The sequence below is a fragment of the Oryctolagus cuniculus genome, chromosome 1 (genome assembly GCF_051225735.1).
Source record: "Oryctolagus cuniculus isolate XC-2025 breed Fujian yellow rabbit chromosome 1, ASM5122573v1, whole genome shotgun sequence".
Classification (NCBI taxonomy): domain Eukaryota; kingdom Metazoa; phylum Chordata; class Mammalia; order Lagomorpha; family Leporidae; genus Oryctolagus; species Oryctolagus cuniculus.
The window spans coordinates 138,023,553-138,047,033 of record NC_142867.1 but is presented as its reverse complement, the minus strand read 5'-3'; the positions used below and the strand labels follow the sequence as shown (position 1 = coordinate 138,047,033).

The following is a 23,481-nucleotide window of genomic DNA, read 5'->3' as shown; positions in this document are numbered from 1 at the left end:
CCGCCTCGGTTGGGAAGAAGTGGAACGGTTGGGTGACCTCGCCCTGTCCTGGTTGCTCCCGGGCTCCACTCCTTGCGCGCGCCTTCACCGCCTGGCTTCCTCCGATATCTGGCCAGTGTCCCAGGCCGCGGCGGTCTGGCCTACCTGGTGTACTTGGAACACGCTAATAATACCTGTGCAGTCCCTGGGGTTACAGGTGCAGGAGTGTCACTACTTCTGCTGTGTGCTCCCCTGGCGGTAGGGGATCGAGAGGGGTGAGGGGGTACGTTTTCTTCCCCCCAAAGCCAGAATCCCCAGCCCCGGCAAGCCAGGCCAAACGCTGTCATGCTTTCTCTTAAAAGGGTTCTACTTTCTCCCTCCGCAAGGCTTTCTCTGGTGTTTAAGTCTTTCACCAGGGTCGCTTTTGCTTTACCACAGCAAAAAGACCCTTTGGGATGTTTTGGGCAGTGACTGTGGTCTTCCACTTAAATAGGTTCACCGGGCAGGGGGCGCCGCACCAGGCAGGGTCTACACAGGCCTGTTCCCCCTCCAGCACAAAGAATTATAAAAGGAGGATAGAGTCAGTCCAATTCCTGCCTTATGCAAACACGTTCCCCTATTTAAGGAACTCCTCAGCCCAGTTCAGTTACTGTGCCCAACACCAGTTGCCTCCTGTCTGCCAGGTAGCAGTGAGCTGCTTTACCCCTAGGCAAGTGGGGGAAGGATCCAAATTGTCATTTCAGTCCTGCCACTCCAAGGCGTGACTTTTTTTATTGGAAAAGACACACACTCTCCGCCCACGGAGTGCTGGTAACATTGAGAAGCCAGCAGGATGTAAACACTGGCTCAGACCCAGTGTAAGAATTCACCAGAATGTGTCCCCAGGTATGATGTAGGACCGTGGGCATTTTGGAGCCAAGATATAAAAAGGACGTGGTTCACTTTGTGGCTAACTGAATGTGACCACTGGTGTTACAAATTGGGTCCCTTTCTCTTGTGAGTCTGTGTTTTAATTTTACCTGCATTTTAGCTTCTGATTTTGGATTGTTGTGTTTTACCAAAAGGGATGGAGATCAGTATGAAATATGCACATTTGGTCGGGTTTATCTTAAGAGGAAATGAATACTAATCTTGCATTGCTTATTCAAATTATGTAACCAAGGGCCAAAAACAAAAAGAAAGACCAAAACCAAAACCAGAAAAAAAAACCTGACAATTTTGATGTTAAACTGTGACAGCAGAGTATATTAATGGCTTATACAGTGTTAGTAGGGTTGTCGTTAAAAAAAATTCTCCATTTAAAGTAGATAAATAGACGTTGGCAAAGCTTTCTGTTCAAGAGGACTTCAAAAAGTTCATGGAAAAAATGGAATTAAAAGATAGATTTATTTTGGTGCAAAATCCTATTTCATAATCTACATTTATGAACTTTTTGAAGATGTCTCGTACTGGTTGTGTTGAACACAGAGGGTAGTTTTCAAATTGGAGGGCGATTCTCCAACTTATGCCTTTAAAGCTTGCCTTAAAAACATCTCTTAGGGTTTTGCTTTTTGAAAAATGAAGGCAGACAACCAGTTCTGTTGGCCAAAATATGGCCATCCAATGGTGAGTGCATTAAACTAGGTCTGCTGTGCGTGGCCGTTCTATGGGTGTAAGATTTTGTGACTGCATCGGGCATGAGCAGTAGTGAGGGCTGGGACCGCTCCCCGCCATCTGTGTCCTGGGGGCTGCGAAGAGCTCTGTGCTGTCGTGGTTTGCCGCTTGTGCATCAGCAGCTGTGAGCCATGGTGCCAGCTGGTCATGGAGTCGGAGACTGATGGTTTCGGCTTTCCTGGAGAAGTTTGAAATCACGAAGAGAGGAGACCAGACAGGAAAGGATTATTTCTCGTGTGCCTGTAGGATTCAGATTATCACATGGCCCTCTGTTGGCACACATGTGCAAATCCTCACACTGTTGAGTCGAAAACGATGAACTTGTTTTACTGAAAAATGATGAGACTGAATGGAAATTCACAGCCTGGAGGTGTTTACTGATTCACGAATGTTCTGCAGATGATGTCAGGTGGATAGAAATGGGCACCTTTTATAATACGACTGCACGTCAATGATGAGATCCAAAGGTTGAGAGCCTGGGAAAAGGATGTGTTATTCTCTTAGATGTGACTTTTTCCTAAATTAAAGAAAGCCCCAAATGGAAAACCCCAAATGGAAGATTCACATTCTCTGTCATTATACATTTTCTTCTCTCCTAGGAATACTTGCTATACCTACTTGCAGGTGAGAGTAGGAGATTACACATGGGAATTATAATTCCAAGTCATTTCAACTTCATCTGGTTACGTGAGAGCAGGCAGGCAGGATGAACGCAGAGTCTGGTGGGTTTTGTTCATCTCAGAAACATCAGATTATTGGAGCAGCATTGCATAACGTTAATTAAGGAAGGACCTAGAATTTAAAAGTGGAAAAATTCCTGAGCCACTCTAGAATTCAGAGCTTCTAACATACACAATTGGTCCTTCCTACCATCATCGTTACACACAAGGGGAAGGCCCCGGCTTACCCGGCTCGAGTTTTGCATGCAGGTCAGATTGGCTTCACTGGTGACATCGTTTTACTCCTCTACACACACCTGACACCTGTGTTTTCTTTTGCGGATTTTAAGGGGGTGAATGACAAGATATGCCCTTGATAAAAAAGAAAAATCCAACAGCAAAGAATGACTATTTTGATTGAAATTCCATTAGAGACTATTTTATATTTGGACCTAACAGGTTGGTAGAAATACAAGCAGGTATTGATGTTGGTGGTGTGCATTTTTAGTTCTTATTGCCCTGAAGTCAGAACTGGTTAGGGCCCCACTCTTCCAGGGCTACTGCTGGTGTTCCATGCTCCTCCTTGTTAGGAAGGAAAGATGGACACGAACAGTTCAGGGACCTGAAGGGATGTTCAGTTCTTTTGCAAGGCTAATTCCACCTGTATCTTTTTACTTTTAAAAAAATTATTTATTTGATAGGCAGAGGGGCAGACAGAGTTGGATATAGAGAGACAGGTTAACTTCCACTGGTTGCTTCTCACCCCAAATGATGGCAGTGGGCCGAACTAGGAGCCAGGAGCTCAATCCAGGTCGTCCACATGGATGGCTGGAACCTGGTCACTTGAACTCTCACTACTGCAATAGCAGGAAGTTGAGTCAGGAGCCATACCCTCCACAATAGGATGTGGGCATCTTAACCAGCGTCTTAACCAGTAGACCAAAATGCCTGTTCTGGGTGTTTAGTTCTGGAAGAGTCTCTGGGCCCAAAACAAGAGCAGCTTTGAGCTTCAGCTTTGGAGCCGCCCAATGGGGCGATGGATGAGGCTGGGACAAGGAGGCAGTACTGTGTGGGCCACAAGGGGCCCCCAAAAGAATGATTCCCCTTTAGAGCACATCACGAACTTAAAAAAGGACACCAAGTGACCCAAGTGCCTACGGCAGGAATCGGCAGACCCAGTTTAAAAGCAATGAGGTTAAGTGAGCACTGCTCAGAGCTGCTAAGACCGTGGAGACCAGCACTGAGTGAGCAGGATTAAGCCATTTGTAAATTTTGCCCATGACCCCGTCAGTCAGACAGTGTCACACCTTAACTGGCAATCAAAATGATGAGCTATTTAGAAGAGATTTTAAGAGTCAGAAAAGGAGCGAACTATTCCCCCAGATAAAGCCTCGTTTTGACAAGAACTCTTTCAAAATAATTTTCTTTCTCTCGTTTGAGAATCTGATGATATTTGGGGTGGGATAAATATTTTATTTATAAATCTGCTGCTGCCTTTATAGTATGTGTAAATTGCAGTTATTCTAAAATTCATTATTTTTTTCACTTAGTTTTTGTTAAAATATGTACATCTTTTTTTCCAGTCTCTAAGTTTTGGTAGCTGTGAGCAAAGACCATACAGAACAGCCATCAGCAAAGCTATTTGAGTACAGATGATCTTTGAATTGTGAGGTTCCAGCTTAGGACCTTAAGACTTTGTGATGGTGTGAAGGGCTTGGCGTTCGGCAGAAACCACGCTTGGGTGTTCAGTTTGGGTTGTTCCTGGGCTCACATCCTGCAGGTGGATTCTCTCTGGCACCTCTGGGTGGTGGCAGTCGCCAGGGCAGCTCCCAGTGAGCCGTAGGGTCGGTGGGCTCCTCAGGGAGCAGCCGGGTTCTGCAGGGCACGGTGCTGCTGGGCCAGGGTGTGTGGGAGGTGTTTGCAGCTTATGATGGGCTTATCCAGACAGGCACTCCTTGACAACCGAGGAACGCCTGTGTGTCTGTTGTACTGGATCATGGTGGAATTGGTGGAGTTTGGTTTTAGTTCTAGATTTAAAATGGTTCCTTAATGTGGAGTTGAACTTTAAATGTTGATCTTTGTGCCTTAAAATTTGCCTTGAAAAATCTCATAGTATGGATTGCCTACATATAAATTTTGTCTAAATAGTCTGAGAAAATTTTGACATGAATAGGTAAACCTGTGGTGTCTCTTTTTATGTGAAACAAGCATAGATAATGTTAAATGAACACACTGCACAACACATACACACACACCACCCACCACACACACACACACACACACCCCAAATGCATACACACAACATACACATCACAGGAAGATGACTTGTGATGACTTTGGGCGGCAGCTGTTTTCTTTCTTGTGAGAAAATTGTAAATATCACATTTCCAGAAATACCCAGTGATCTCATCCATTTCTTTGATGTTCGTGTTTAAAAATCCTCCTAACAGATAAATGATTAGTGAAACTTTGACCCTGTAGAGAACAGGCCGATGCTCTCGGCCTCCCCACAAGGCTTACCCTTGACTATTGCCCTATTTCCAAGGAATACATGACAAATACCATTTAGGTAAAGTCCTGGGAGCAGGAAGCCTCATAGGCAGACATGCACACCCTCATGCAGGCTGGTTCCAGTCCCAGCTCCTTAACAGTGGTCAGGCTGGGCTTGGCCAGGATAGGGAGACTTGGGCTCAGCACGCTGACCTTGTGTGCTGGCTGTGGGGAGAGGCAGGCTGGTTGTGCTGGGGCTGTCTCTATGGCTCAGGAGTCTGGCTGAGGTGAAAAGAGTGGCTTCAAGACCAGGACAGCTCCTTGCTCCAGCACGGAGCTGTGACTGGGAGAAAGGGGCCCGCAGACGTGCATGGCGGGATCAGCAGAAAGCTCTCTGGCGAAGCTTGCAGACACTGCCACGAGGGTTCTTTGCAGAGCAGTCAGCCACAGATGGAAGCAGCACCCAGAGGGAACCGCAAGGAGAAGCCAGCACTTCCAGTAAAAATACCAAAGGAGGTGGTTGGCGCTGTGGCACAGTGTTTTAAGCCTCTGTCTTCAGTGCCAGCATCCCACTGGGTGCCAGTTCGAGTCCCAGCTGCTCCACTTTTGATTCAGCTCCCTGCTAATGTGCCTGAGAAAGCAGTGGAAGATGGCCCAAGTCCTTGGGCCCCCGCACCCACGTGGGAGACCTGGATGAAGCTCCTGGATGCTGGCCTGGCTGTTGTGGCTATTTGGAGAGTGAATCAGTGGATGGGAGATCTCTCTCTCTCTCTCTCTCTCTCTGGCTCTCCTTCTCTCTCAGTGTAACTCTGCCTTTCATATAAAATAAATAAATCTTTGAAATATATGCCCAAGAAAAAGTGGAGTGCTATCATTCAATTCAGAAATAAGAGAATTACAGACACAATGGAAAGAAATGGCCAGCTGGGCATATTTCCTGGAAAATAATGAGAAGGAAACATTTTGCACTTTCCTGTGAAATATCTACAATGTGCAGTGGATCAGTAGATCTTCACAGTAGGAGCCATGGAACATAGGACAGCCTATGAGTACATGGATGTTGATTTGAGAGCTGTGTGTGTGTGATAGTGCACAGTGCAGATGTTGACTTAGGTTATATGCATGTAACTGCACGAAAGGATGGGTGTTGATTTGTGTGTGTGTGTGTGTGTGTGTGTGTGACTGCAATAGGATGGATGTTGACATGTATATGTGTAACTACACACTAGGATACATGTTGACATGGCTGGGTGTGTGATCACACGATAGGATGGGTGTTGACATGGGTGAACGTGTTTGTGGCTACACAGAAGAATGAATATTGATATGTTGTTGACATGGCTGGGTGTGTGATCACACAATAGGGTGGATGTTGACATGTATATGTGTAACTACACACTAGGATACATATTGACATGGCTGGGTGTGTGATCACACAGTAGGATGGGTGTTGACGTGGGTATATGTGTTTGAGACCGCACAGTAGGATGAATGTTGCCATGTGATGTGTGTGTGTGCCATTGCCCAACAGGATAGGTGTTGACATGAGGCATGGGTGAGTGTGCACAGGGTGGGTGTTGGCATTGGCTACATGTGTATGTGTATGTGTGTAAATGCACAGTGGAACAAGCCTTACAGCTCCTCTTGGTTCTGCAAGTTCATTATTACTGATTCTTAGTTGAGGTGAACAAATGGTAAAACCATAATTTTTCCAGTGTGATGTCACTCCAATCCCCCCCACAAAAACAAAACAACATCACACAATGGTCCACCGGGGTGGGCATCAGTCTGTGCCTCCCAGTACTAGGGCTGGTAACTTTTCCCAGTGATCATGACAGTATGATCATGATAGTCATGATAGTAAAGAAACAGAGCAGAGCTAGTTACACTGGACCGCTTGGTCCCCAGCCAGATGCAGATGCAGGGGCCAAGTGCTGCGTTCCCTTGGATACAAGCTGTGCTGTGCATCTTCATCCTCGCGGGGAGTCGGTGAGAAGGTTCTGCGAGTACCTGGACCCTCCTGTTCCACCTGACTTGCCTGCGGGAAGAGGACAGCAGCTGCTGCTGCTGCTAGCCGGCTGGCCTCTCCTTGGCTCTGGTGGGTGCCTCTGGCTGGGGTCTGCCCTCTGCTCTTTTTTTTTTTTTTTTGACAGGCAGAGTGGACAGTGAGAGAGAGAGAGAGAGAGAGAGAGAGAAAGGTCTTCCTTTTGCCTTTGGTTCACCCTCCAATGGCCGCCGCAGCCAGCGCACCATGCTGATCCGATGGCAGGAGCCAGGTGCTTATCCTGGTCTCCCATGGGGTACAGGGCCCAAACACTTGGGCCACCCTCCACTGCACTCCTTGGCCACAGCAGAGAGCTGGCCTGGAAGAGGGGCAACCGGGACAGAATCCGGCACCCCGACCGGGACTAGAACCCGGTGTGCCGGCGCCGCAAGGCGGAGGATTAGCCTGTTGAGCCGCGGCGCCGGCCTGCCCTCTGCTCTTACCAGGGCGCGTGGCAGAGGCTTCGTTGCATCCGTGGACTCTGTGATCCGTGGACTCTGGGCTCGGCCTTGGCTTGCCTTGCTGCATGTGTGCTCTGGGCAGTCCTGTCGCCATCCAGTGAAGATCCGGGTTTCCAGCCCTGATTCCAGCCTCCCGAAAGGCCGCTCAGGGGACTCTCAAAGCTGCAGGAGGGGAATTGCGAGTGGTTGTGTCACCTTGTCTGTCAGAGCTACGCGCTGCCTGCCTCCTCAGCAGTTACTGGAATATCCAAAAGCCTCCAAAGCCAAGGTTTTCCGAGACATAATGTGCAGAGAGCTCTCTTTTGTCCTGCTGCCAGCCTTCAACGTGAAGGCCCTCTAGGGGATCAGGAAAGCCCCTCGGAGGTGCCTTCCCCTGCTTCTACTGAGTAGGCAAAAAGAAGCCGAGAGTCCCTTCTCAACATTAAGAACTTAACCTTGGGTGACCTCTTCAGACTCTGTGGAACTTGGCCTTCACCCAGCCTCACATTGGAGGTGCTCTCTGTTGAGGTCATTCTGATGCATTTCATCCGATCACAATTCATTAAATAGAATTTCTGGCCGTCTCCAGGGACTGACGATGCTGTGTTTAATACTGTTGCTCTCTACTTGGCAAATATTAAAAATGTCTACAACCACCTGTCTAAATGGAAGCCCTCCGCTTTAAAACATATCAGATGTCAAAAGAAGGTTCTGGGTCTGCTGATGGAGAATTAGCCCATAAAGTGGTTGCTAGCAGAGGTAACCCTGTGCCCCTTAAAGCTTTTACCACATAGGGAGTAGAATAAACCTCTCAAGGTAGAGCCAGGGAAACAGGACAGCTCTGATTGTTCTCTGCTTGGAAGAGTCAGCCCCTCACATGGATTACTGAGGTCCCTCTCAGAGAGGGACAAGGTGAAGTTAAGGATGAAGGCTTCTGTGTGTTTCCTCATCCCCTAGGGAACGTGCTGGCATTGGTGGACCTCTCACCTCAGCCCATGCTCCCTTCTGCAGGCTGCACAGGCACTCGGGTGCACAGCAAGCACACAGCTGCTCCCTGGGTTGCTGGGCTATACTCTGTTGGACGCCTATGAGCCCGTTCACCATCCAGGCCTTAGCATGCCTCTTCTTACTTCTTCTCCTTCCCTAAGTCTCAGTCTGGGCCCCTCTGGTCTTCCCCAGCCCACTCAGCAGCAGGGACACCTAAGAGTTGGTGGCAGGGGAAAGAGAGTCTTGGTGCTGTTTGTTCTGCCTGGCCCTGGACCTGGGGGCTGGGAGTGGGTAGGGAGTGAGCAAACATCTGCCCCCTGAGCTCTGAATCAGTTCTATACGTGGGGAATTCGCTCCTGGTTATGATGAAGGGAGGGAAATTTCATGAGGCCGGGACCTGCCATTAGGTCCCCATAGACTCTCTGGGATCCTAAACAGTCTCACATCCATCATCTTGGTCTCTTCTCACAGCCTGTTTCTTCTCTCTGTTGATCAAAGCAAAACATTCCACATGGCCACGTGCTGTTCAGTGGCTTGCTGTTTTCATTTAATGTGCCTGGGAGATCTTCCAATACGAGGACCTATAATTCTGCTTCATTCTTTTTGGTGTTCACTTGGTCTTCCAACCATGGATGGACTAAAATGTATTCAGTTTCTTGCTGATGGACACGTAGATAGTTTCTGATTTCTCACAAGCAGTGATAAAATAGTGAACATTCTTCTATATTTTACTTCCATTTGGGAAAACCCTGTTGCTGAGTGGATAATAAGTGTTGGCTAATATTAATCCTCTTCTTACAGCTTTGGCTGGCACCTTGAGCACAATGATCCATTCTATTGGCAAAGGTTCCTACTTGCTCCTGGCTACAAAGTGAATCCTTCTGTATTGACCCAGGGCAGGATATTTGCTGTCATACACACTTTTAGAAGTTAACAAAGTTTTCCTCTGATCTAGTTGGCAAACATTTTCCTAAAATCTGAAATGGTTGCTGGATTTTTATCAAGGTTTTTTTAATCTTATGCTTATTAAGATAAATGTGTATCTTTTGCCTTTTTCTGGGCGTGTGGTGAATTGTTTTTCTAAAGTGCATGTCTTTCATCTTCCTGATTAAAGGTTCCTTGTGGTTTGCCTTGCTTGCCAGATTCCACCCAGATTCTTTCTTTATTATGAGTATAAAAACTGTCAGTTTGACCTCCTTTTTGTTCTTGAGCCTCGTCTCCTGCCCCGCAGTAATCCAATTACACAGAGCTACTTGTCCTCCCCGCCCCCGCCCCCCCCCCCCCCCCGGGCCCTGACTCACTCCCTCCATAGGGTCTCTTTTCTACAGCCCACTTTGGCCTTCAGCCTTCAGACCTCAGCCCACATAAGCATTTGCTCCCTCCTGCTCTTCTGTTCCCGGGCCACAAGCGACTCAAACTGCTAGGGCATCCACGGCTCTGTGTGTCTGTTTGCATTTACCAGTTCAGCCCATATTGAGTGAGTACCTGGTGCTGGGGCCCCTAAGAGTTCAAATGAATTAAATGGCCCCTGCTCTCAAGGAAACCATAACCCAGAGAGGTTTACATGTATGTGATACAAGGCCTGGACTGTGGCATGTGATACGCCGTGGAGTGGAGGTTTGTGCCCTCCCCAAATTCACTGCTGAAGATCCTCACCAACATGATGGCATTTGGGAGGTGACAAGTCTTGAGAGCGTGAACAGGATTACTGCCCTTCTGGAAAATCTGCAGGGCGCATCCGCCCCATCTTTCTGCCGTGTGTGTACAGCCGTCGGCACACTTGGAAGGGGGCCTTTGCCCGACCGAGCGGCTGCCAGCACCTTCATCTTGGACGTCCAGACTCCAGAGCTGTGAGCCACAGACGCCTGCTGTTTATGCTGCCTGGTCTAGGGTGTGTTTGGTAGAGTAGCCTGAGCTGACTAAGGTTTGTGGGAAAGAGGTGGTCAGCCAGCCCTTAGTCCATTTTCTGTTGTAACAGAATGCCAGAAATGGGTAAAATATAGAGAAATGAGATTTATTTTGTCTCATGGTTCATGGGGAGGAGGGCCTCGTGCTGCATCACGTCAGCTCGTGGCAGAAAGCAGAAGGGCAGGTGGAGTGGGGGTGTGAAAACAAAGACGAAGAGGGACCTCCTTCATGGCCCCTGCTGTCAAAGTAGCCACTCCAGAGATCACTCATTCCTGCTGGACGGCATTGGTTTGTTCAAGAGGGCTCTGCCCTCGTGACCCAGACTCCTCCCTCTGGGCCCCGCCTCCCAGCAGCGTGGCAATGGCCACGAAACTCCAGCAGGCGTTTCAGAGGGGACAGATGGTGCTCAAACCACAGCAGCCAGCTCTGCCCAACACTGCCTTGGAACAGAGCCTGTGACCAACTCCTGGTATGTGAAGACGGAGAGGTAAGGGTGGCTGTAGGGCCCGGGGCAATGGACGGATCAGAAGTGACCACTTAAGAAGGTGACCTTGGGGCCTCTTTATGTACTGTTGGGATTAAGAAAGTGACTCCAAAGAGGCCTGTTTTGAATTCGGTGCTCTTTGCAAATTCCTTGACAATTGCTCCTGCTATGAACTGGAATGCACGGGGGTCAGAGCCCACATAGAGTCTTTACAGGCTGTTCCGTGCATGGGAAGCATTGTTAGCAGACCCGTGAATTCTGTTTTCTTTCTCTTTAAAGCTAATTACAGGAGGGTTTCAGTAAAACTCATTTTAATGAGCACCATGAGAGATCATTATTAGGTTAAAATACTGTATGGACAAATTTCACAGGGACACTTCCAAACAGAAAGCTAAACGCCTAACAGTTCCACGTACTGCTGCCTCTAATGAAAGCCATGGGCATAGAAAACAGAACAGGGAAATGAACTGCGCAACAAGTAGGTTTTGAGGGCTCATGGTGTACCCTGTGCTGTGCAAGGTGTTTGGGGTTGTGAAAAGGAGAGGGGTGATTGTCTAAAAGGAACTTGGGAGCCTGCAGAACAGAAAGAGCTGCCCCATTTTAGAAGTAAAACAAAAATCTCATGTTCCACAATGTACTGATTATGTGTGGGAAGAGCTATTATAGTGGGCTGTGGCTATCAGCAAAGGCTTCATGAAGGAGGTGGGGAGGTATCCAGGCTGGGTGGGTGGAGAGCTGGGGGTCTCTGAAGGAGATGCAGAGTGAGCTCTTTGGAGTGGGGCTGAGCGTGGCATTGGCCGAGGGCACAGCACACACTGGGATGGTCAGAGAGAAGCATGACACCAGACAGCTGTGGGCATTTGTGACTTGGTCCCGACCCACATGGGTGTAGAAGCTTGGCTCTGCTCTAGTTCCTTCAGTGGCCCCCTGCTGAGTGGAGTGACCAGCCCATTGCTGGCCACTGTGCTCTGCACATGCTGACCTACTCCCCCCACCCCACAGGCCGACCCTGGCCCTCTCGAGCCCTGCAGAGCCCAGCTGCTTCCTCACCAGAGCCATCTTTGAGATAACCAAAGAGATGTTTGCCCTTGGCCTTCTCTCTGCCAACCTTACTTTTCTCTCCTCTGCTGCCATCATTCTGCCATATCCCAGATTCTCTCATTTGTTTATATTCTGCTCTGTAAATTAGGTCTAAGAGACCCTGCTCGTAGTAAAGAATAGGGCGGAATTATGGGTTTGGCCAGGGTCAGTATATACTCTAGTTTCAGAACCTGGTCCAGCCCTAAGAATAAACCTGGGCCTTTAGTTCACATGTCCATACTGCTGAGAGAGAACTTGACCTTTGTCAGAGATACAGCTTCTCTTTTGTCAAGAAAGGATGGCAGGGCTTTCTTACTTCTCGCTTGTTACAGTCTACAAGTCCAGCAGTTGACAGTTTCCAAAGCCACACTTTGTTTTATCACAAGGCTCAGTGGGAATTCACTTCTACCTCCTCCCCAGCCCCTGCTGCCTATTGTAAGCAGCTCAACAACTTGGAGTTTCCAGTCATCAACCTCCATCACCAAAACCAAAAATCACTCTGCAAAGACCAGTGGAATCACAGCTGGGAATCCATCATCCATCACCAAAGTGAATGTCCCACTAGACAATAGTAGAATCCGTTCTGGTGCATTTACACCATTGAATAATATGCAGCCATTTAACAAAGTGAGTCCTAGTACAATTAGAATCCTAATACAATGATCGGTTTGAAGAGGTTTTCACAGGACACTGTTGGGTGAGAATAGCAGGATGCAGCACAGAATATGTAACACAAACTCATTCTTGTATCAGAAACAATGACAAAGATGTTTGTATATACCCACAAGCATAGTTCCAGATGTCGGTAACCCACTGCAAGCAACTTCTAGATCTGCTAGATGGAAAAGCAGTTAAGGATATACAAGAACTGACTCATAGGATCAACCAATAGGATCTAACACACAGACAGAGCCGGCCATGAAACCAGAGAACAAACCTTCTTTTCAAGTGTCCATGAAGCACATGTTGCATGAAACAAATCTAACAAAATTTGAAGTAACTAAAGTCTCACAGAGTCTGTTCTCTGACAATGATGGAATTAAATTTAAAATGGAATTATTAGAAATCAATAATGGAAACACAACAAGAAAATCTCCTAACTCTTAGAAATGAAGCATGGCTACAAATAAACTATAGGACAAGGAGAAGTTCCCAGGAAATTTAAAACATGTGTTACTGAATGAGAATGCAACTACAATGTATTGAAATATGTGGGACAGGGCTGGTACAGAGTTGGGAGGGAAATTTATGGTTCCAAATTGTCACATTAGGAGAGAGAAAAGTTCTCTAGCCAATAATCTAATTGGCTCAAGAAACTAAAATAGAAGTAAAAAACAAGCAGAAGGAAGGAAATAACAAAAATAAAAACAGGAGCTCGATAGAAAAAAAAATCCACGATATCAAAATACGATATGTTAGCAAAGGAAGTAGAATTGATAAGCCTAAAAAGATGGGCAAAGATAAGAAGAGACAAGACACAAATCACTCATAGCAGGAATGAACTAGAACTATCTAAACATTCTGCAGCCATTAAAAGAAAAATAAGGGAATTCTGTGAACAACTTTATGCTCATAAATTCCAATTTCTTTAAACCACTAACTACCTCAAATCAACCAAGATGAAAGAGACAATCTTAACAGTTTTATAACCATTAAAGAAATTGAGTTTGTAATTAAAAAGCTCTCCAAAAAGAAATATCCAGATCCAGATGGTTTCACTGGAGAATTTTACTGATCATTTAAAGAATTAACACCCCTTTTAGTTAATCTGTTCCAGAAAATGGAAGAGGGAACATGTCCCAAGTCATTTTATGGGAGTAGTATTACCCTGATACCAAAACCAAATAATATATACCAACAAAGATAAAAGGAAAGAGAAATATCTTTCATGAACCTATATGCAAATTTTCAGCAAAACATGATCAAATAAAATCCACAATAAATAAAAATAATTAAATACCATGACCAACGGAGGATTTACTCCAGATATTTAAGCTTTGTTCAACATTTGCAAATCGATCAACATAATCAATCGTCTCAATGAGAAAAATCATATGATCATGTCAATTGATGTAGAAAAAGCAATTGCCAAGTTCAACACTCATTCACTATAGAAACTCTTAATAAACCAATAGTAGGGGTGCTAAGGTTTGAATGTGTCTGCCCGAAGTTCATGAGTTGGAAACCTCATATCCAGATTCCTGTGTTCGTAGAGATTGGGTCTCTGAGAGATGATTAGGGTTAGATGAGATCATAGGGCTGGGGCCTCCCTGGTGGCCTCAGTTGGTGGCTCTATAAGAAGAGGATGAGCGACCTGAGCTGGCACCGGCTCTGTCTCACCATGGGATGCCCCTGCCAGGTGATGGATGATGCAGCAGGACGTCCTCTCCAGGTGCCAGCGCTGTGTTCCTGGACAGCCCAGCCTCCAGAGCTGTGAGCCACACTCACTCATACTCTCTATAAATCACCTGGCCCAGGCACTCTGTTGTAGCAACAGAAAATGGACTGAGACAAGCGAGAATTTTCTCAGTTGATAAAAGGTATTTACAAAAGCCCCACAGCTAACATCACCCTTAACAGTGAAAACTGGATGCTTTCCTTCCAAGACCAGGAGCAGAAAACCTGTTGACACCAAAATCAATCTCATTTCTAAACACTGACACCAAACATGTGGAAACTGAAATTAGTGAACAACATTTACAATCACAGCAGTGCAAATGAGTTACTCAAGTCTAAACCCAACAAAAGTGTAGAGGCCATGCATGCTAAAAGTTACAAAATGCTGATGAAAGAAGTCAAAATTATTAAACAGGGGCCGGTGCCGTGGCTCACTTGGTTAATCCTGCGCCTGCAGCACCAGCATCCCATATGGGCGCCGGGTTCTAGTCCCGATTGCTCCTCTTCGAGTCCAGCTCTCTGCTGTGGCCCGGAAGTGCAGTGGAGGATGGCCCAAGTGCTTGGGTGCCTGCACCTACATGGGAGACCAGGAGGAAGCACCTGGCTCCTGGCTTTGGATTGGCGTGCCGGCCATGGTGGCCATTTGGGGGGTGAACCAACAGAAGGAAGACTTTTCTCTCTCTGTCTCTCTCTCACTGTCTATAACTCTGTCTCTCTCTCTCACTGTCTAACTCTATCTGTCAAATAAAAAAAAGCTAAAAAAATTATTAAACAAAAGCGTACAGATTCATCACTGATGAAACATGCCAATTCTCCCAAAATTGATCTGTAGGTTTTTTTTTTAATAAAAATGTTTATTTTCATTTTATTTAAAATACATACAGAAATCTTCCAATTGCTGGCTGGTTTACTCCCCAAATGCTTGCAAGAGCCACGGCTGGGCCAGCCTAAAGCTAGGAATCCAGAACTGAATCTCGATCTGCCACGTGGGTGGCAGGGACCCGAGTACTTGGGCCATCCCCCACTAGCTACCAGGGTGTTCATTAGCAGGAGTCTGGATTGGAAGCAAGGTATCTGAGACTTGAACCGGGTCTGCAATAGGGAATTCAGGTATCCCGAGAGGCAGCTTAGCTACAGCACCAAATGCCCACTCCAATCTACAGTTGTAATGCAATTCCTATCAAAATCCCCACAAGGTATTTTATAGACAATGACAAGCTTGTTCTAACACTTATATGGAAGGTACAGACTGCCCTCCCCCAGAATACTTAAAAATGAAGGATAAAGTGGGAAGAATTACTGTATCCACAGGCCAAAAATAAAAAAAAAAACTTGACCTAAATCTCAGAACTTGTACAAAAATTAATTCAAAATGAATCACAGACATAAAGGTAAAATGTAAATTATACAACTCCTAGAAAAAAGAAGACAAGAAAATATCTTTGGAATTTAGGGTAAGTCAGAGTCCTTCGAAATGACATGAAAAGTACAATCCATATAAGGAACAAATGATGAATCTGACCTTATCAAAATTTTATTCTGTAAATACTTTTTTATTTTTAAAGATTTATTTATTTGAAAGTCAAGACTACAGAGAGAGGAAGGGAGGGAGAGAGAGAGAGAGAGAGAGAGAGAGAGAGAGAAAGGGAGAGACACACAGAGAGAAAGTCCTTCCATCCCCTAGTTCACTCCCTAAATGGCTGCAATGGCCAGGACTGGGCCAGGTCAAAGCCAGGAGTTTCATCCAGGTCTCCCACGTGGGTAGCAGAAGTCCAAGCAGTTGGGCCCTCCTCCGCTGCTTTCCCAGGCACATTAGCAGGGAGCGGATTGGAAGTGGAGCAGCCGGGACTCAAACTGGTGCCCATGTGGGATGGCAGCATCACAGGAAGTGGCTTCACCCACTGTGCCACAACGCTGGTCCCCGCAAATACTTTTTTAATGAGAAGAAAAGGCCAACTACAAAGTGAGAAAAAATATTTGGAAACCACATGTCCATGTCCATATCCAACAAATGGCTAATATCTAGAAGCTGTTAAAAATTCTCAAAAATTCAGTACCAAAATAGTAATAAACATTGCGTAATAATAAGCTAGAAATAATATATAAATAATAAATAATAAAAAGAGTAAGAAAAAATCAACTAGGAAATGGACAGGGACATGCTAGGCACTTCATTAAAAGCAAATAAACACATGAAAGTATGTTCCATGTCTATAGCCACAAAGGAAATGAAAATTAATAGCATGAAGAGAAACCACTATATGCCTATCAGAATGGTTAAATAAAATTGCCAGAACAGCAAATTTGTCCAAAAATGTTTTACTTATTTATTTGAGAGGCAGAGAGGAGGGAGGGAGGGAGAGGGAGACCTCATGTGTTAGTTCATTCCCTAAATGCCTGCAAAGGCTGGGAGTTGGGGGAGGGGGAAGGGCTGAGCCAGGAGCTCAGCTCACGTCTCCTGTTTGAGTGGCAGGGATCCAGCTACATGAGTCATCACTGTGCTTCTTAGAGTCTGTATGATCAGGAGCTGCAGCTGGGTCCTGAATGCAAGCCCTTCCGTGTTGGATGCAGGCATCCTAACTGCTAGACTGACGCCTGCCCCTGCACGTGCGTTGTGGATGGGAACATGACATGGTACAGCTACACTGGAAACAACGTGACTGTTTAGGGTAACACTCAGCCTCCGCTCTCTGGACCCACTAGCACCCAGAACAAAAACACTGGGCAGTGTATTCGTTTCCCGTTGCTGATCACATGCAGTACTTTAAAACAGCACAGACTCATTGTCATACTGTTCTGGGGTTCAGAGATTCTTACCTGCGCCTTGCAGGGCCGAAATCAAGGTGTCTGCAGGGCCGATGTGTTCCAGAGCCTCCAGGGAAGAATACACATGTCTGCAGCTCCAGGCCTGTGGCTCCAGCACGCCTTGACTTGTGGTCACACCACTGCAGGCTCTGCTTCCATTGTCCCGTCGCCTTTTTCTCACCTGTAGGCCAAGTTTCCTCTGGCCGGGACATTTGCAGTTACACTGGTGGCCCGCCTCAACATCCAGAACCATCTCGCTGTGTCAAGACCCTCAGCTTCATCACAGCTTCCCGGTCTCCTAAGCAGGATTAGGACCTCAGTGTCTTTGCGAGGGTATCTTCTGATCACGGGTAATTTCTTATAAAACTGAAAAATGCAGCTACCGTTTGAACCGGCAGTTCCACGCTTGGGCATTTAGCTCAGAGATGTGATCATTTAGGCTCACACAAAAATCTGTGCACGAATGTTCACGGAAGCTTTATTCATAACAGCTCCAAACTGGGAACAACCCACTGAGTGAGAGTTTGGACAAGCTGTTGGTACATCCACAGCTTGTGTGGGACACTAGTCAACAATGGAAATGGACTATCGTTGCATAGAACAACCCACCTGGTTCCCAGAGAATCGCACTGAATGCCAGGAGACAATCTGAAAAGTTTACCTAATGTGTGACTCCATGTATATGGTTTTCTCAAAATGATGATACTGTGGCAGTGGAACACAGATGGTGGTTGCCAGAGATTAAGCATGGGGGTGTCAGGAGGGAGGTGACACACTCCTGACTGCATCAATATCAGTGTCCTACTGATGACAGCATAAGGCAGTTCTGCAGGGTGCTGCCATTGGGAGAAATGAGATAAAGGGTGCATGGGATCTCTCCCAACTTCATGGGAATCTACAAGGACCTCAAAATCAAAAGTCAACCTAGAAAGTATGCGTGTGGATGTCCATGTATGCCTGCGCAGGACAGGGATGTGGGGAAAACTGGAGAAGCCTCCTCTGATAGAGAGTCGTTCCTCATTGTGAGTTATCCTAGTTGGTTGTGGCTGGAAATTGTATTGCTTCTCACAGCCTCTGCAGGTCAGGAATTAGGGGGTGGCTCCATTCTACTTTGGAATCTCTCATGGGGTTGCTGGATGGTGGCTGGGCTGCAGCACCTGAGGACTGACTGGGACTGGAGGGTCCATTTCAGCATGGCGCACCCACAGGGCTGGCAGGTGGCACCTGGGTGCCTGCTGGAGGCCCCAGTTCCTTTTTTTTTGCAGGCCCCTCTTTCAGCTAAGGCTGCCTGAGTGTCCTTTCGATGGGGTGGATGGCTTTCCCCAGAGCAAGCAGCAGCCAAGGCAGTTACTGGTTTACGACCTCGCCTTGGCAGTCACATTGTCACTTCCACAATGTTCTGTTGGTCATGGTCAGCCTCCTTCAGAGAATTTCACTAGGAGGCCTCTTACTCTAGTGGACATGCATTTATAGATTTTAGGCTGGAAAGAACCATTCAAAGACCTCGGATGAGAGTAATAATAAGACTGATCAGTCTTATTGATGAGAAAAAAATGGCATTTAAGTTTGTTAGAAACAACTTTGCTCTGCAAAGAGGTCTCTGCCATCGTCTGCCTGACCCTGGTGTGCATTTTGTATGCTCGAGGTGGCTGTAACAGGTGAACCCTCAAGGTGCTGCTGTGGTTTGGCGGTGGTTATTCCCCAGAGGCTGATGTACCAGAAGCCTGGTCTCACTGTGACAACGCTGAGGTGGTGGCGCCTTTAAGAGGTGGGACCTGCTGCAAGGTCAAGGGAGATTACCCAAGAAAGAGATTAGCACTGCTTCAGATCGGCACAGATCCAGCCATTGCGGCCAATTGGGGAGTGAACCAGCAGATAGAAGACCTCTCTCTCTCTCTCTCTCTCTGCCTCTTCTTCTCTCTCTGTGTAACTCTTTCAAATAAATAAATAAATCTTTTTTAAAAAATAATAATGCACAGAGCTGGGCTGATCTGAAGCCAGGAGCTTCTTCCGGATCTCCCATGCGGGTGCAGGGGGCCAAGGACATGGGCCATCTTCTACTGCTTTCTCAGGCCATAGCAGAGAGCTGGACCAGAAGTGGAGCAGCTGAGACCTGAACTTCTGCCCATATGGGATGCTGGCACGGCAGGCAGAGGTTTAACCTACAACGCCACAGTGCCAGCCCCAGTGCTGATTTGTTAGAGTGAGTGAATTAATTTTTTAAATATTTTATTTATTTATTTGAGAGGTAAATTTACAGACAGAAAGATGGAGAGACAGAGGTGAGAGGTCTTCCATCTGCTGATTCACTCCCCAAATGGCTGCCACGGCTGGAGCTGGGCCAATTAAAAGCCAGGAGCCAGGAGTTTCTTCCGGGTCTCCCATGCAGGTGCAGGGGCCCAAGGACTTGAGCCATCTTCTACTGCTTTCCCAGGCCACAGCAGAGAGCTGGATCGGAAGTGGAGCAGCCGGGACTAGAACCGGGGCCCATAGGGGATGCCAGCATTGCAGCCAGAGGCTAAGCCCACTACATAACAGTGCCGGCCCCCCTCCCCTTTTAAAAAATATTTTATTTATTTATTTGAGAGGTACAAGTTACAGAGATGGAGAGACAGAGAGAAGCGGGTTCTTGTTAGAGTAGATTGTTGTGAAAATAGTGAGCCTAGCCCCTGATGCTCTCTGGCTTCCTGTCTTGCTGCCCAACCTCTTCCAGGTGGGCTCCTGCCAGGTGATGCCACCTGCCATGTGGCCTCTGCCAGAGCTGAGCAGATGGAGCCATCTGAACTTGGACATTCAGCCTTCAAGACTGTGAGCTCCAACAGCCCTCAGTTCTTTATAAAGTGCCCGGCCACAGGTATTCCATTATAGTAACAGAAAACAGACTAAGACAGATGCCAGGTTAAGTTGACCGCAGCTGGGCTGAGACTCGCTGGGGATCCAGAAGGTAAAAACACAAGGCTCTTGCCGCCATTTAAAAACTCTGCTGCTGCCGTGCCTTTCCAACTATGTAAACAACAAATAAATCTTAAAAAGAACCCAAGGTGAGGAAAGGCCACCTGGAGGCAGCCAGGTAGGGGAACAGGTTGATGTGGACTCGGAGACCAGCTGCAGTGTGAGGCTGAGTGGAGGCCCGAGTTTGCAGCTGATATTTCTGCACCAGCATGGCTATTTGGGGTGCTCCTACTGGGGTCAGTGGGACCCCAGAGCAAGTCCATCATGGTAGCTGGTGGCAGCAAGATTTTGCTGACATTCTCATAGGGGACGGAGCCTGACATGGCCCCATGAGGCGTGGCACACACACATCCTGTAAGGTAGTATATTTTTTAAAAAAATTATTTAATGTTTTAAAGTCAGAGTTAGAGAGGGAGAGAGAGAGAGAGAGAGAGAGAGAGAGAGACCTTCCATCTGCTGGTTCACTCCCCAAATGGGTGCAAAGGCCCGAGTGGGCCAGGCTAGAGTCAGGAGCCGGGAGCTTCATCCAGGTCTCCCATATTGGTGTAGGAGTGTGTGTACTTGGCCGACACCGCGGCTCACTAGGCTAATCCTCCGCCTAGCGGCGCTGGCACACCAGGTTCTAGTCCCGGTCAGGGCGCCAGATTCTGTCCTGGCTGCTCCTCTTCCAGGCCAGCTCTCTGCTGTGGCCAGGGAGTGCAGTGGAGGATGGCCCAAGTGCTTGGGCCCTGCACCCCATGGGAGACCAGGATAAGCACCTGGCTCCTGCCTTTGGATCAGCGCGGTGCGCCGGCTGCGGCGGCCATTGGAGGGTCAATCAACGGCAAAGGAAGACCTTCTCTCTGTCTCTCTCTCTCACTGTCCACTCTGCCTGTAAAAAAAAAAAAAAGGGAGTGTATGTACTTGGGCCATCTTCTGCTGCTTTTCCCAGGCCTTCATCAGGGCGTGGCACTGGAAGTGGAGCAGCAGGGACATGAAAAGTCGGCAATGCAGGTGGCGACTCTACCTGCTATGTACTCCCGCTAGGCTGGGAGGCAGTAGTTTTAAACCATGAGTGAGCATCAGTGGCCCAGAATGGAGGGGCTGAGAGCACTGAGACCAGCACTGTGCTGCAGGTTTCAGGGACAGCTGGTCCTGGTCATCTGAGCAGAACAGGGCTTCCCTAAAGCTCCGAGCAGAACATGGTGCTGCCCTAAAGCTCTGGGCTTTATGGGATGGTGTTGCAGGGTGGAACAAAATCAAGGGCCCAGGTAGTCCAAGCCAGTAACGCGGGGGCTGGATTAGGACACAGTCTGAGCTAAGTGGGTCCTTAGGAAAGAGGAAAGTGGGCCAGAAGCATGACCAAGACCTTGACCGGTAGCCTCAGCTTCGGCTCCACAGGCTGCATCTGGGCTGTCTTGGCCGACAGTCTTTTTTGGGGATAGTGAGTGAAGACAACCAGCGCTCACAGTGAGGAGAAGGAGTTTCCCGAGACTTCACAGCCGACTTCACAGCAGGGAGAGGTCTAGAGCGGTAAGTGGAAAAGCGCTGGAATGCAAATGGCCCGTCAGCTTTGCCCCACTCCCCTGTTAGCCAGATCGCGGCTTTGGCTGGGTACCAGTATGTGTTTGGGGGAAACTTGCTTTGCTCTTGTCCTTGACTTTGAAAAGCAGGCGTGGCCCAAATGAAACCCAGAGCAGAGTTTTTACTTGTAACTCAACCTCAGTCATATTTCCTCCCTGTGACTCAACTTCCTCCTCTTAATGAGTCGATGACACATGCCACCAACAAGCTCTCACAAAGGCTTCCTAGATCTTCTGATGCACACCTAGACGGCATTTAGAGTGATGCAGTTTTCCCTGGGAGAGGAGGGATTCAGAGAGACTTGCCCTACTAGCTGAGGAAGTTTTGAGAAAGGATTTGGATATGCCCAAATGGCTGATTTCTTCCTTGGATTAACTGTATGGGAGGGACTTGGGAAAAATCTAGCAAAACAGGAAGGAAAACTGGAGCAATTTCATGTTGTCCTTTAATGTCTCCTGGCCCTTGGAGGTGCACCTGTCTCAAGTCCCTTATCTGTGAAATGGGCCAACAACAGCACTGTCTTTAGGGGGTTATCAGGAGGACTAAAGAGCCTGAGGGTCTGCAAAGGACTTGGCAGTGTGCCTGCAAGGGGCAGAGGCTTCCGTGTGTTAGCTCTGAGCCCCACTTCCGGTCCTATTTTTCAGTCCAGAGCTCACCTCTGCAAATCTCCGTGAGTCAGGGCCAGCGTCCGCCTCCAGTTGATGGTTAGATTATTCATGTTTGCTTTACCTGGGAGAGCGTGCTGCTACGTCACAAGACTGTGACTCCAACTGTGTGTGAACTCGGCCAGAGAACACAGAATGCAATCCATTCGGCCCAGCGTGCTGCTCTTGACACCCCCAAGATGGACAGGGGGTTGCGAGGCAATGGAACCAAAGCTGGACGTGGCCGAGTGCCCTTTCCGGCCCCTGGCCCCCAGTGTGGGGTCACAGCCTCTGTGGATGATTTCAGGGACTACAGCAGTCAGAGCACAAGCCCATCAGAGGGCAAATGACAAGGTCGTACGCTGCTCTTGGTTGGGAGCAGCGCAGTGACTGGGCTCATTCGTCACCATCAGGGGTGGGGGCAGCTGTCTGTGGGACAGCTTCCCGTGTTGGTGCTAGACTTGACGGTGCTGGTAATGAGCTTGCCAGTGGCAGCTGTCTTTTATTCTAATGCCAAGTTATTCTGGGTGGATTGATTAGAAATGATTGTAATTTTTGATACTTGTTTATCTTTTCCAAAGTTTTCTCACAGTGAAATACATTATTTAGTAGAAAGAGATGAACATTAAAAATAAAATAATATCCTCTCTTAAAATGATTTTTTATTCTTTTTTACTGGGTACAATACACATAAAAGATCATGCAACTCTAAATGTTCAGTTTAATAAGTGCACACACGTACACATGTGCACACACATATACATGAGAGTACTTCAAATAGTTGGTGGAAAATTTAATATAAAGAGGAATTTTATTTTGTTGCAAAAAATTTGAAATCCTTGCATAAAGAGGACTTTAAAGAGTTCAAGGAAGATATATTATGAAAAAAATTATGGATTTCAAAAACTTTTTGTACCAAAATAAACTTACCTTTAATTTTATTTTCATGAAGTTTTAAAAATTGACATTTATATGAAAGGCAGAGTTACAAAGAGAGAGAGGGAGAACCAGAGAACAAGATCTTCCATCTGCTGGTTCACTCCCCAGATGGCTGCAACAGCCAGGACTGGGCCAGGCTGAAGCCAGGAGCCAGGAGTCTCATCTGGGTTTCCCATGTAGGTCCAGGGGCCCAAGGACTTGGGCCATTCTCTGCTGGTTTTCAGAGGCACATTAGCAGGGAGCTGGATCGGAAATGGAACATGTGGGACTTGAACCAGCACCCATTTGGGATGCCGGTGCTGCAGGTGGCAGCTTAACCTGTTACACCGCAATGCTGGCTTCTTATGAAGGTTTTGAAGTGCTCACGCACAGGGATATGTGTGCACACACACAAACACTGGCAGATCCAATAAAGCATAATTGCCGCTCCCCTGGCCCTACGCTGTCCCCAGCTCCC

General features: G+C 47.3%; 1 protein-coding gene across 5 annotated transcripts in view; it reads left to right on the top strand.

Moving 5' to 3' along the window:
* SHC3 (SHC adaptor protein 3) overlaps positions 1-23,481 on the top strand; it is a 182,763-nt gene that overhangs the window by 2,733 nt on the left and 156,549 nt on the right. The gene's annotated exons all lie outside the window — the stretch shown is intronic.